This window comes from Lissotriton helveticus, chromosome 3_2, assembly GCF_964261635.1.
Source record: "Lissotriton helveticus chromosome 3_2, aLisHel1.1, whole genome shotgun sequence".
Classification (NCBI taxonomy): domain Eukaryota; kingdom Metazoa; phylum Chordata; class Amphibia; order Caudata; family Salamandridae; genus Lissotriton; species Lissotriton helveticus.
Genome location: NC_136062.1, coordinates 441,102,526 through 441,114,791, shown reverse-complemented (window position 1 = coordinate 441,114,791; position 12,266 = coordinate 441,102,526).

Genomic DNA, 12,266 nt, shown 5'->3' with positions numbered 1-12,266 from the left:
AGAGATATTGGCTAAGGAGTATTTGATGAACAAAACGGTTCTTAGCTCATTTCCAAATCAACAGCAAAATTGTTGTATAGAAGCACAATGGAAAACTATACACGTTTATAAAATTTCCAAACCCAGCCGGGAAAGGATTTTATTTTATAAAGAAACAATGTTCAATTCAGTAATCAAATTCGTAATCACAAGACACAAGCCTGTGTCGTACATGAAAAGAGGGAAACAGAAAGATAGCATAAGGGTGAAAGGGGTGTCTATCAGGCAAAGAGCGAGAGCAAAGACAGGGTACTGTATTCAAGTAAAGAATCAATCACAGTATCTCCTGGAGTGGAACATAAACAATCTTATTGGTCAATGTTCATAAACATAAACCCACTCATGGGTGTCGACGTTTCGATCCCTATTGCTCGAAAGGTTACATGGGATCATCATCAGGACATTTTTAATGAACAGAACATGCCTGATTGTAAAAGACGCCTGTTCAGGAGAAATGAAAGAGAAAAGATATATATTTTTAAAAAAAAAGATATTTTTAAAAAAATACCAGAGTAGTTTGCAGACACATGTCACAGATGTATCGAAATCGCAGTGTAAGACCAAGTGCATAGTGAATGTGACTTCTTGAAAACAAAATAATGAAAATGACAACACTCAAAAGTTCCTCGGAATCGCAGTGATGTGCGTAAAAATAGCGTTATCGTGTCTTCTTGGAGTAGGGATTGTGACTCAAGACAGAGCAGTGGCGCGGAGTGAAGGCAGGGATGGCCTGAGTAGCGAGTGTAGTGGGCCGTGTGATTACCCCAGAAACAACCCGCTTATTGATGATCAACAAGCTTGCTTATTGATAATTGCTCTCAGAGTGGGACAAAAGTAGCACACCCTCGCTATATGGCTAACAGGGCAGGCCGTCAATAACGTACCCAGAAGCGAAATCAAACAAGGCGGTATCTTCGAAGGAACCGAAGCCAGCGGTGAGTCAGGATACTTTCACCGTGTCGGTCGTTTCAATACGCGGCAGTGGCGCTGAAACCAGAAAGGCGCATTTGGTAAAGACTAGACCACGCGTTTGATAGCGTGCTGTTGGCAGCGGCGATGGAGCTTACCTTAGGTTTAGGAAATAGCCGGAATATATTTGGCTAAAATAAAATAAAATTTACGTGTAGGTATCAATGACCATACAACTGGGGTCCCATCAATGGGGATTTGGACGCTGCAAAAAAGGAAAAGTAGGGAGTAAATCAATAGCTGCTAGCGGGCGGGTGAATTCAAGGCAACGCGGGTCTTAACCCAGCGAGTACTTACTCAGTCCTGATGGGGACTCGTCTTCACGTTGCTCCTCGGTCGGTGCCCGATGCAAGTCAATGGACTGCAAGGGCGCGCCAGGTTCATAACGGGCCACGCGGGTCACATGACCTTAAACAAGGTTGCTCAATCTGAAGGGAAGAGCTGTCAAATACGGGGGCCATTTTGTAATGGCTAAACGGGAGCCAAGTGCGCTAGTGAAAACCAAGTGATAGTGCCAAAGTGAAATATATAAAAAAATGGAACAACATATTATCACACAATTAGTCAGTAGAAACACTTCACAGAAATCAGAATGATCGTTAAATTTAAAGTTCGTCATAATTTAAAGTTCGTCATAATATCCTGGAGTATCAATGTCAATGTTAACCCGCGGGGTTTATATCAATCCTGGGCTAACTCATGAAATCCTTGTGAATGGTTCTCTCAGAGTAGCGTAGTCCAGTCCTCACTCCGATTGAGCCCAGCCCTGATGGTATTGAATTGAATGATGGATTTCAACTCTTCTCGGTTTAACAACTGCTGTAGGTTGCCGCCTCTCTGTGGTAGTTTGACTGTTTTCAGGACTGTCCATTGGAGGTCATCCGCAGTATGCTTCATGCTAGCATAGTGTTCAACAAGGGGTGCATTTGCAGTGCCACACCTAATGCGGCTTCGATGCTGACTTATTCTGGTCCTTATCTTTTGGGTCGTTTGGCCCACATACATTTGCGGGCATGGACAGAGAATCGCATAAATCAAATTGTGACTATTACAATTCGTGAAGTCTTTTAAATCAACTGTGATGTTATTGTGACTAAAAGTGCTCCCCTCAAGTGTCAAATTACAGACAATACAATTCCCACATTTCACATGCCCCCTCATTGGTGGCAAACCCCAGCTAGACTCAATTGTGCCTGTCTGGGGTTGTGCTGGTAAGGCTGCTCGTACCAAGTGATCTTTTATATTCCTGCTTTTCTTGAAGGCAAACAGGGGTTTCTCAAAAGCCAGTTGCCCTGCATTTAAGGTTGGCCAGTGACGTAGGATCGTCTTACGAATTTTGTCAGAGATCGGGGAGAAGGTTGTGACACAGGCAATCCTGCCTGTAGTGGGTCTGATTTTGGGCTGGAGAAGGACCTCTCTCGGACAATACCACGCACGTTTAGAGGCATTACGCACAAGCCTACTTGGATACCCTCTGGCTTTGAGTTTTGAGCACAGGACCGCTGCCTCTTTGAAGTAATCAGTCTTGGCAGAGCAATTCCTTCTGATACGAAGGAACTGAGAGTATGGCAGTGAGTTTTTCAGGGCTTTGGGGTGATTACTGTTGTACCTGAGTAACGTGTTCCGCTCAGTTGGTTTCCTATAGAGTCGAGTGAGTAACTCACCCCCCTCATAGTAAATCAACAGATCAAGGAATGGGATCTCTGTCTTATGGCTTGACAGCGTAAACTGCAAACTGTCACAGTTGTTGTTTAGCCAGTGCAGGAACGAGTTAAGGCCTTCTCCCTCAGAGTTCCAAATCAGAAAAATATCGTCTATGTAGCGGCGCCACATGCCAATGAGGGACCTGAATGGATTTGTGCCGGCTAGGATTGAGCTTGTTTCAAGTGCATCCATGTAAAGAATAGCCAGATGGGGAGCAAAAATAGCTCCCATCGAGCATCCCTTAATCTGTTGGTAAAATGTCCCGTCAAAGATAAAAAAGTTTCTGGTAAGACAGAGTTCTAGTAATTGCAAAATGAACAACGTAGGTACTCTGTGTGGTCTGGGTCTGGAATCTAGTATTCGTTCTATGACCCGTAGAGCCGCTCCTTGTGGAATATTAGTGTAGAGCGACTCTACGTCTAGCGTGCAAAGTATTTGGTTGTCGGGGTCAAAAGGAAGATGTTCCACCAGATTGATCATCTCCATGCTGTCACGGACGTAACAGCATGTTCCAGGCACAAAGTCTTTAATAAAAAAGTCCACGTAGGACCCTAGGGGTTCCAAAATAGAGCCACAGGCCGATACTATCGGTCGGCCCGGTGGGTTCACAATGTTTTTATGAACCTTAGGCAGTGTGTAGATGACAGGGAGTCTGGGACACTTAACATTCAGAAAATTGAATTCCTTCTTGCTAAGAAACCCTTCGTCCCTGCCAGCCACAGTGATTTGTTTTATCAGGCCCTGAATTTCAACCGTTGGGTTTCGGCCTAGTCTCAAATAATGTTCCTTATTATTCAATTGTCGAATAATCTCGTTTTTATAGGCATCAATATTTTGTAAGACAATGCCTCCGCCCTTATCAGCGCTCTTAATGATTAGGTCCGTATTGACTTTGAGTGAGTCTATTGCCTCTTTCTCGCTTTTTGAAATGTTGAACGGAATATATATCTTCTTACTCCCCAAGAGCTCGAGCTCTTTGAGAATGAGCTTCTCAAACGTGATGATCTCGGGTGGAATCATGCTTGCCGTGGGAAGGAAAGTAGACGGCGGGGCAAAAGGAGTGTTGCGGTTCGCCTCAGGAGTAGGGTGCAATTGAAAGAATGCTTTAAGCCGTATCAGCCTGAAAAAGCGTAGTAACTCGGTTTGCAACTCCATGAAGTTCGGGCGAACAGTAGGGACAAAGGAGAGTCCTTTTTTCAGAACTTCCAATTCTGAGTGCTGCAGCACATGGCTAGATAAATTAAAGATAGGCAATGTCTCAGTCACATTCATAGTCGTGGGTATCACCACTGATAAAAATTGTTGCGTGTCCTCCGCTCCCCGGGGGCGTTGAACCATGTTCTGGGTTTCTTGGCCCTCCCTCGCTGAGGGGTTCCTGGTTGGCCTCTGGATAAAAAATTACCCTGTGCTCCACCACGACCTCTCCCTCGGTTGCTCCCACCCTCTCCTGGATCTGAGTTATCGGATGAGTCTTCTGAGGTGTCTGAGAACCCAACTATGTTCTGTCTTTTATTGAAGCGACCCCAAGGTCTATTCTGAGGATTGAAATGTGGCCTGTTGGTGTAAAACTCTTTATTCAAGTATGGATAGTTGGTCTCAGCGCTGTAGTTTCTGATATCTTTTTTAACCTTATTGGCTTTTTTATTCTGTTCAATGCGGCAGTAGTCAGCTATTGTTTTCTCCACCTGTTCAAGCAATTTCTTACATTCGGCTGTAGGGTCAGAATCATTAATTTCCTTCAGTAAATCAGCGATCTCAACTTCGAGAGTTTTCAACGTTTCTGTCGCTATGTCAATGCCAAGGGCCAACCACTGTCTTGAGCATGTGGTCCCAATGTGACTAAAATTAGTAATGTATTTAGGGTTATCCGTAAAGATCCCAGGGATATTGCGCACTTGCAAACCCAAGGGGATTACTCCGGATTTAAGGTAATCAGTTAGCATTAATATCATTAGTTTTAATCTAACTTGCTTTTTTTGCAGTTTCTCTAACTGCTCTGGAAGGCTGGATGCAGCAGATGCCGGAGCATCTGGAGTTTCTGACAAAAGTGATGGTAACGTGCAGAGGTGCTTAATGTGGTCTATTGAATACAAAGGGGCATGGTCTGACATCTCCTAAGGCTAGGAAAAAGGGAAAGATTTAAAGTTATACAAGTGTGTGTACAGGGACACTAGGAAGGTCAACCTCGGTTCCGAGGTAAATCGAGTTTAGAGAAAACCCTGCAATCCTGGTGATTGCGCTAGCGTTTTTTAAGTAACAAGGGGGACCCAACAGATAGCTAAGCACCATGGGTATAACAACGTTATAGTGAACAAAACGGTTCTTAGCTCATTTCCAAATCAACAGCAAAATTGTTGTATAGAAGCACAATGGAAAACTATACACGTTTATAAAATTTCCAAACCCAGCCGGGAAAGGATTTTATTTTATAAAGAAACAATGTTCAATTCAGTAATCAAATTCGTAATCACAAGACACAAGCCTGTGTCGTACATGAAAAGAGGGAAACAGAAAGATAGCATAAGGGTGAAAGGGGTGTCTATCAGGCAAAGAGCGAGAGCAAAGACAGGGTACTGTATTCAAGTAAAGAATCAATCACAGTATCTCCTGGAGTGGAACATAAACAATCTTATTGGTCAATGTTCATAAACATAAACCCACTCATGGGTGTCGACGTTTCGATCCCTATTGCTCGAAAGGTTACATGGGATCATCATCAGGACATTTTTAATGAACAGAACATGCCTGATTGTAAAAGACGCCTGTTCAGGAGAAATGAAAGAGAAAAGATATATATTTTTAAAAAAAAAAGATATTTTTAAAAAAATACCAGAGTAGTTTGCAGACACATGTCACAGATGTATCGAAATCGCAGTGTAAGACCAAGTGCATAGTGAATGTGACTTCTTGAAAACAAAATAATGAAAATGACAACACTCAAAAGTTCCTCGGAATCGCAGTGATGTGCGTAAAAATAGCGTTATCGTGTCTTCTTGGAGTAGGGATTGTGACTCAAGACAGAGCAGTGGCGCGGAGTGAAGGCAGGGATGGCCTGAGTAGCGAGTGTAGTGGGCCGTGTGATTACCCCAGAAACAACCCGCTTATTGATGATCAACAAGCTTGCTTATTGATAATTGCTCTCAGAGTGGGACAAAAGTAGCACACCCTCGCTATATGGCTAACAGGGCAGGCCGTCAATAACGTACCCAGAAGCGAAATCAAACAAGGCGGTATCTTCGAAGGAACCGAAGCCAGCGGTGAGTCAGGATACTTTCACCGTGTCGGTCGTTTCAATACGCGGCAGTGGCGCTGAAACCAGAAAGGCGCATTTGGTAAAGACTAGACCACGCGTTTGATAGCGTGCTGTTGGCAGCGGCGATGGAGCTTACCTTAGGTTTAGGAAATAGCCGGAATATATTTGGCTAAAATAAAATAAAATTTACGTGTAGGTATCAATGACCATACAACTGGGGTCCCATCAATGGGGATTTGGACGCTGCAAAAAAGGAAAAGTAGGGAGTAAATCAATAGCTGCTAGCGGGCGGGTGAATTCAAGGCAACGCGGGTCTTAACCCAGCGAGTACTTACTCAGTCCTGATGGGGACTCGTCTTCACGTTGCTCCTCGGTCGGTGCCCGATGCAAGTCAATGGACTGCAAGGGCGCGCCAGGTTCATAACGGGCCACGCGGGTCACATGACCTTAAACAAGGTTGCTCAATCTGAAGGGAAGAGCTGTCAAATACGGGGGCCATTTTGTAATGGCTAAACGGGAGCCAAGTGCGCTAGTGAAAACCAAGTGATAGTGCCAAAGTGAAATATATAAAAAAATGGAACAACATATTATCACACAATTAGTCAGTAGAAACACTTCACAGAAATCAGAATGATCGTTAAATTTAAAGTTCGTCATAATTTAAAGTTCGTCATAATATCCTGGAGTATCAATGTCAATGTTAACCCGCGGGGTTTATATCAATCCTGGGCTAACTCATGAAATCCTTGTGAATGGTTCTCTCAGAGTAGCGTAGTCCAGTCCTCACTCCGATTGAGCCCAGCCCTGATGGTATTGAATTGAATGATGGATTTCAACTCTTCTCGGTTTAACAACTGCTGTAGGTTGCCGCCTCTCTGTGGTAGTTTGACTGTTTTCAGGACTGTCCATTGGAGGTCATCCGCAGTATGCTTCATGCTAGCATAGTGTTCAACAAGGGGTGCATTTGCAGTGCCACACCTAATGCGGCTTCGATGCTGACTTATTCTGGTCCTTATCTTTTGGGTCGTTTGGCCCACATACATTTGCGGGCATGGACAGAGAATCGCATAAATCAAATTGTGACTATTACAATTCGTGAAGTCTTTTAAATCAACTGTGATGTTATTGTGACTAAAAGTGCTCCCCTCAAGTGTCAAATTACAGACAATACAATTCCCACATTTCACATGCCCCCTCATTGGTGGCAAACCCCAGCTAGACTCAATTGTGCCTGTCTGGGGTTGTGCTGGTAAGGCTGCTCGTACCAAGTGATCTTTTATATTCCTGCTTTTCTTGAAGGCAAACAGGGGTTTCTCAAAAGCCAGTTGCCCTGCATTTAAGGTTGGCCAGTGACGTAGGATCGTCTTACGAATTTTGTCAGAGATCGGGGAGAAGGTTGTGACACAGGCAATCCTGCCTGTAGTGGGTCTGATTTTGGGCTGGAGAAGGACCTCTCTCGGACAATACCACGCACGTTTAGAGGCATTACGCACAAGCCTACTTGGATACCCTCTGGCTTTGAGTTTTGAGCACAGGACCGCTGCCTCTTTGAAGTAATCAGTCTTGGCAGAGCAATTCCTTCTGATACGAAGGAACTGAGAGTATGGCAGTGAGTTTTTCAGGGCTTTGGGGTGATTACTGTTGTACCTGAGTAACGTGTTCCGCTCAGTTGGTTTCCTATAGAGTCGAGTGAGTAACTCACCCCCCTCATAGTAAATCAACAGATCAAGGAATGGGATCTCTGTCTTATGGCTTGACAGCGTAAACTGCAAACTGTCACAGTTGTTGTTTAGCCAGTGCAGGAACGAGTTAAGGCCTTCTCCCTCAGAGTTCCAAATCAGAAAAATATCGTCTATGTAGCGGCGCCACATGCCAATGAGGGACCTGAATGGATTTGTGCCGGCTAGGATTGAGCTTGTTTCAAGTGCATCCATGTAAAGAATAGCCAGATGGGGAGCAAAAATAGCTCCCATCGAGCATCCCTTAATCTGTTGGTAAAATGTCCCGTCAAAGATAAAAAAGTTTCTGGTAAGACAGAGTTCTAGTAATTGCAAAATGAACAACGTAGGTACTCTGTGTGGTCTGGGTCTGGAATCTAGTATTCGTTCTATGACCCGTAGAGCCGCTCCTTGTGGAATATTAGTGTAGAGCGACTCTACGTCTAGCGACCCCGACAACCAAATACTTTGCACGCTAGACGTAGAGTCGCTCTACACTAATATTCCACAAGGAGCGGCTCTACGGGTCATAGAACGAATACTAGATTCCAGACCCAGACCACACAGAGTACCTACGTTGTTCATTTTGCAATTACTAGAACTCTGTCTTACCAGAAACTTTTTTATCTTTGACGGGACATTTTACCAACAGATTAAGGGATGCTCGATGGGAGCTATTTTTGCTCCCCATCTGGCTATTCTTTACATGGATGCACTTGAAACAAGCTCAATCCTAGCCGGCACAAATCCATTCAGGTCCCTCATTGGCATGTGGCGCCGCTACATAGACGATATTTTTCTGATTTGGAACTCTGAGGGAGAAGGCCTTAACTCGTTCCTGCACTGGCTAAACAACAACTGTGACAGTTTGCAGTTTACGCTGTCAAGCCATAAGACAGAGATCCCATTCCTTGATCTGTTGATTTACTATGAGGGGGGTGAGTTACTCACTCGACTCTATAGGAAACCAACTGAGCGGAACACGTTACTCAGGTACAACAGTAATCACCCCAAAGCCCTGAAAAACTCACTGCCATACTCTCAGTTCCTTCGTATCAGAAGGAATTGCTCTGCCAAGACTGATTACTTCAAAGAGGCAGCGGTCCTGTGCTCAAAACTCAAAGCCAGAGGGTATCCAAGTAGGCTTGTGCGTAATGCCTCTAAACGTGCGTGGTATTGTCCGAGAGAGGTCCTTCTCCAGCCCAAAATCAGACCCACTACAGGCAGGATTGCCTGTGTCACAACCTTCTCCCCGATCTCTGACAAAATTCGTAAGACGATCCTACGTCACTGGCCAACCTTAAATGCAGGGCAACTGGCTTTTGAGAAACCCCTGTTTGCCTTCAAGAAAAGCAGGAATATAAAAGATCACTTGGTACGAGCAGCCTTACCAGCACAACCCCAGACAGGCACAATTGAGTCTAGCTGGGGTTTGCCACCAATGAGGGGGCATGTGAAATGTGGGAATTGTATTGTCTGTAATTTGACACTTGAGGGGAGCACTTTTAGTCACAATAACATCACAGTTGATTTAAAAGACTTCACGAATTGTAATAGTCACAATTTGATTTATGCGATTCTCTGTCCATGCCCGCAAATGTATGTGGGCCAAACGACCCAAAAGATAAGGACCAGAATAAGTCAGCATCGAAGCCGCATTAGGTGTGGCACTGCAAATGCACCCCTTGTTGAACACTATGCTAGCATGAAGCATACTGCGGATGACCTCCAATGGACAGTCCTGAAAACAGTCAAACTACCACAGAGAGGCGGCAACCTACAGCAGTTGTTAAACCGAGAAGAGTTGAAATCCATCATTCAATTCAATACCATCAGGGCTGGGCTCAATCGGAGTGAGGACTGGACTACGCTACTCTGAGAGAACCATTCACAAGGATTTCATGAGTTAGCCCAGGATTGATATAAACCCCGCGGGTTAACATTGACATTGATACTCCAGGATATTATGACGAACTTTAAATTATGACGAACTTTAAATTTAACGATCATTCTGATTTCTGTGAAGTGTTTCTACTGACTAATTGTGTGATAATATGTTGTTCCATTTTTTTATATATTTCACTTTGGCACTATCACTTGGTTTTCACTAGCGCACTTGGCTCCCGTTTAGCCATTACAAAATGGCCCCCGTATTTGACAGCTCTTCCCTTCAGATTGAGCAACCTTGTTTAAGGTCATGTGACCCGCGTGGCCCGTTATGAACCTGGCGCGCCCTTGCAGTCCATTGACTTGCATCGGGCACCGACCGAGGAGCAACGTGAAGACGAGTCCCCATCAGGACTGAGTAAGTACTCGCTGGGTTAAGACCCGCGTTGCCTTGAATTCACCCGCCCGCTAGCAGCTATTGATTTACTCCCTACTTTTCCTTTTTTGCAGCGTCCAAATCCCCATTGATGGGACCCCAGTTGTATGGTCATTGATACCTACACGTAAATTTTATTTTATTTTAGCCAAATATATTCCGGCTATTTCCTAAACCTAAGGTAAGCTCCATCGCCGCTGCCAACAGCACGCTATCAAACGCGTGGTCTAGTCTTTACCAAATGCGCCTTTCTGGTTTCAGCGCCACTGCCGCGTATTGAAACGACCGACACGGTGAAAGTATCCTGACTCACCGCTGGCTTCGGTTCCTTCGAAGATACCGCCTTGTTTGATTTCGCTTCTGGGTACGTTATTGACGGCCTGCCCTGTTAGCCATATAGCGAGGGTGTGCTACTTTTGTCCCACTCTGAGAGCAATTATCAATAAGCAAGCTTGTTGATCATCAATAAGCGGGTTGTTTCTGGGGTAATCACACGGCCCACTACACTCGCTACTCAGGCCATCCCTGCCTTCACTCCGCGCCACTGCTCTGTCTTGAGTCACAATCCCTACTCCAAGAAGACACGATAACGCTATTTTTACGCACATCACTGCGATTCCGAGGAACTTTTGAGTGTTGTCATTTTCATTATTTTGTTTTCAAGAAGTCACATTCACTATGCACTTGGTCTTACACTGCGATTTCGATACATCTGTGACATGTGTCTGCAAACTACTCTGGTATTTTTTTAAAAATATCTTTTTTTTTAAAAATATATATCTTTTCTCTTTCATTTCTCCTGAACAGGCGTCTTTTACAATCAGGCATGTTCTGTTCATTAAAAATGTCCTGATGATGATCCCATGTAACCTTTCGAGCAATAGGGATCGAAACGTCGACACCCATGAGTGGGTTTATGTTTATGAACATTGACCAATAAGATTGTTTATGTTCCACTCCAGGAGATACTGTGATTGATTCTTTACTTGAATACAGTACCCTGTCTTTGCTCTCGCTCTTTGCCTGATAGACACCCCTTTCACCCTTATGCTATCTTTCTGTTTCCCTCTTTTCATGTACGACACAGGCTTGTGTCTTGTGATTACGAATTTGATTACTGAATTGAACATTGTTTCTTTATAAAATAAAATCCTTTCCCGGCTGGGTTTGGAAATTTTATAAACGTGTATAGTTTTCCATTGTGCTTCTATACAACAATTTTGCTGTTGATTTGGAAATGAGCTAAGAACCGTTTTGTTCACTATAACGTTGTTATACCCATGGTGCTTAGCTATCTGTTGGGTCCCCCTTGTTACTTAAATAAGGAGTATTTGATGTCACTGTAAAAAGGAAATATGTGGTTAATAATTATGTTGTTTTTTTATATAGCAAAACTTAACTCTGGAAACATAGTTATTGTTTTTTTTGGTTTCCTTAGTCTGATACTATTTTGAGCGAACACCAGCAATTTGTAGAAAATGGATATTATTATAGGTTAGATGATATTTCTCTTTTTTTCTAACCAATAAAGGGAGTAGAGGGGGCACTTAGGGTTCCCAGGGACTAATGGTCCCAGTGCCTCATGTGGTGGGATGGGTGGGTGGGGTGGGGGGTTGGTTGCAGGCTAAGGGGTGGTTTGGGTGGTAGAGGGGGGTGTAAGTCAGCGGTAGTTATTTCTGAATATACAGCCGAGCAGACAAATGTATTATGTTCATCATGTTTGTTTGGTATGACTCAAAATAGAGAAGCTTTAATTTTGTCATTCTTGAAGTATTACAATGTATAAGAAAGTAAAGTTGTGTACGTTGAATATTAACGGTCTTAATGATTTTAAGAAGAAAGGGATCTTACGTAAAATAATTCAACTATTACAAATCGATATCTTGTGTTTACAAGAGACACATATTTCTTGGGACAAGCGGAATCTGTTAAAATATTTAGGTCTTGAACTTCTAGTATGTTCAAAGCAGACTGGGATAAAAAGAGGGGTTGCTATCCTTATGAAACAGTGGTTAGAGAAATGTGTTAGAACCTTAGCAGATAAATGGGGGAGATGGGGATTGGCAGAAATGAATATTGATGGTAATAGGTTTACTGTATGCTCTTTGTACGGGCCGAATTTAGATGATAGTGAAGTAATGAATTCGGTCAACCTAGAGCTTGCTGCCTGGTGTCAACCTATAATTTTTTGTGGCGACTTAAATGTGCATATCGTAGCTAATCTCAATATTAGGACAACTTGGAATGATAAAGGTCGTAA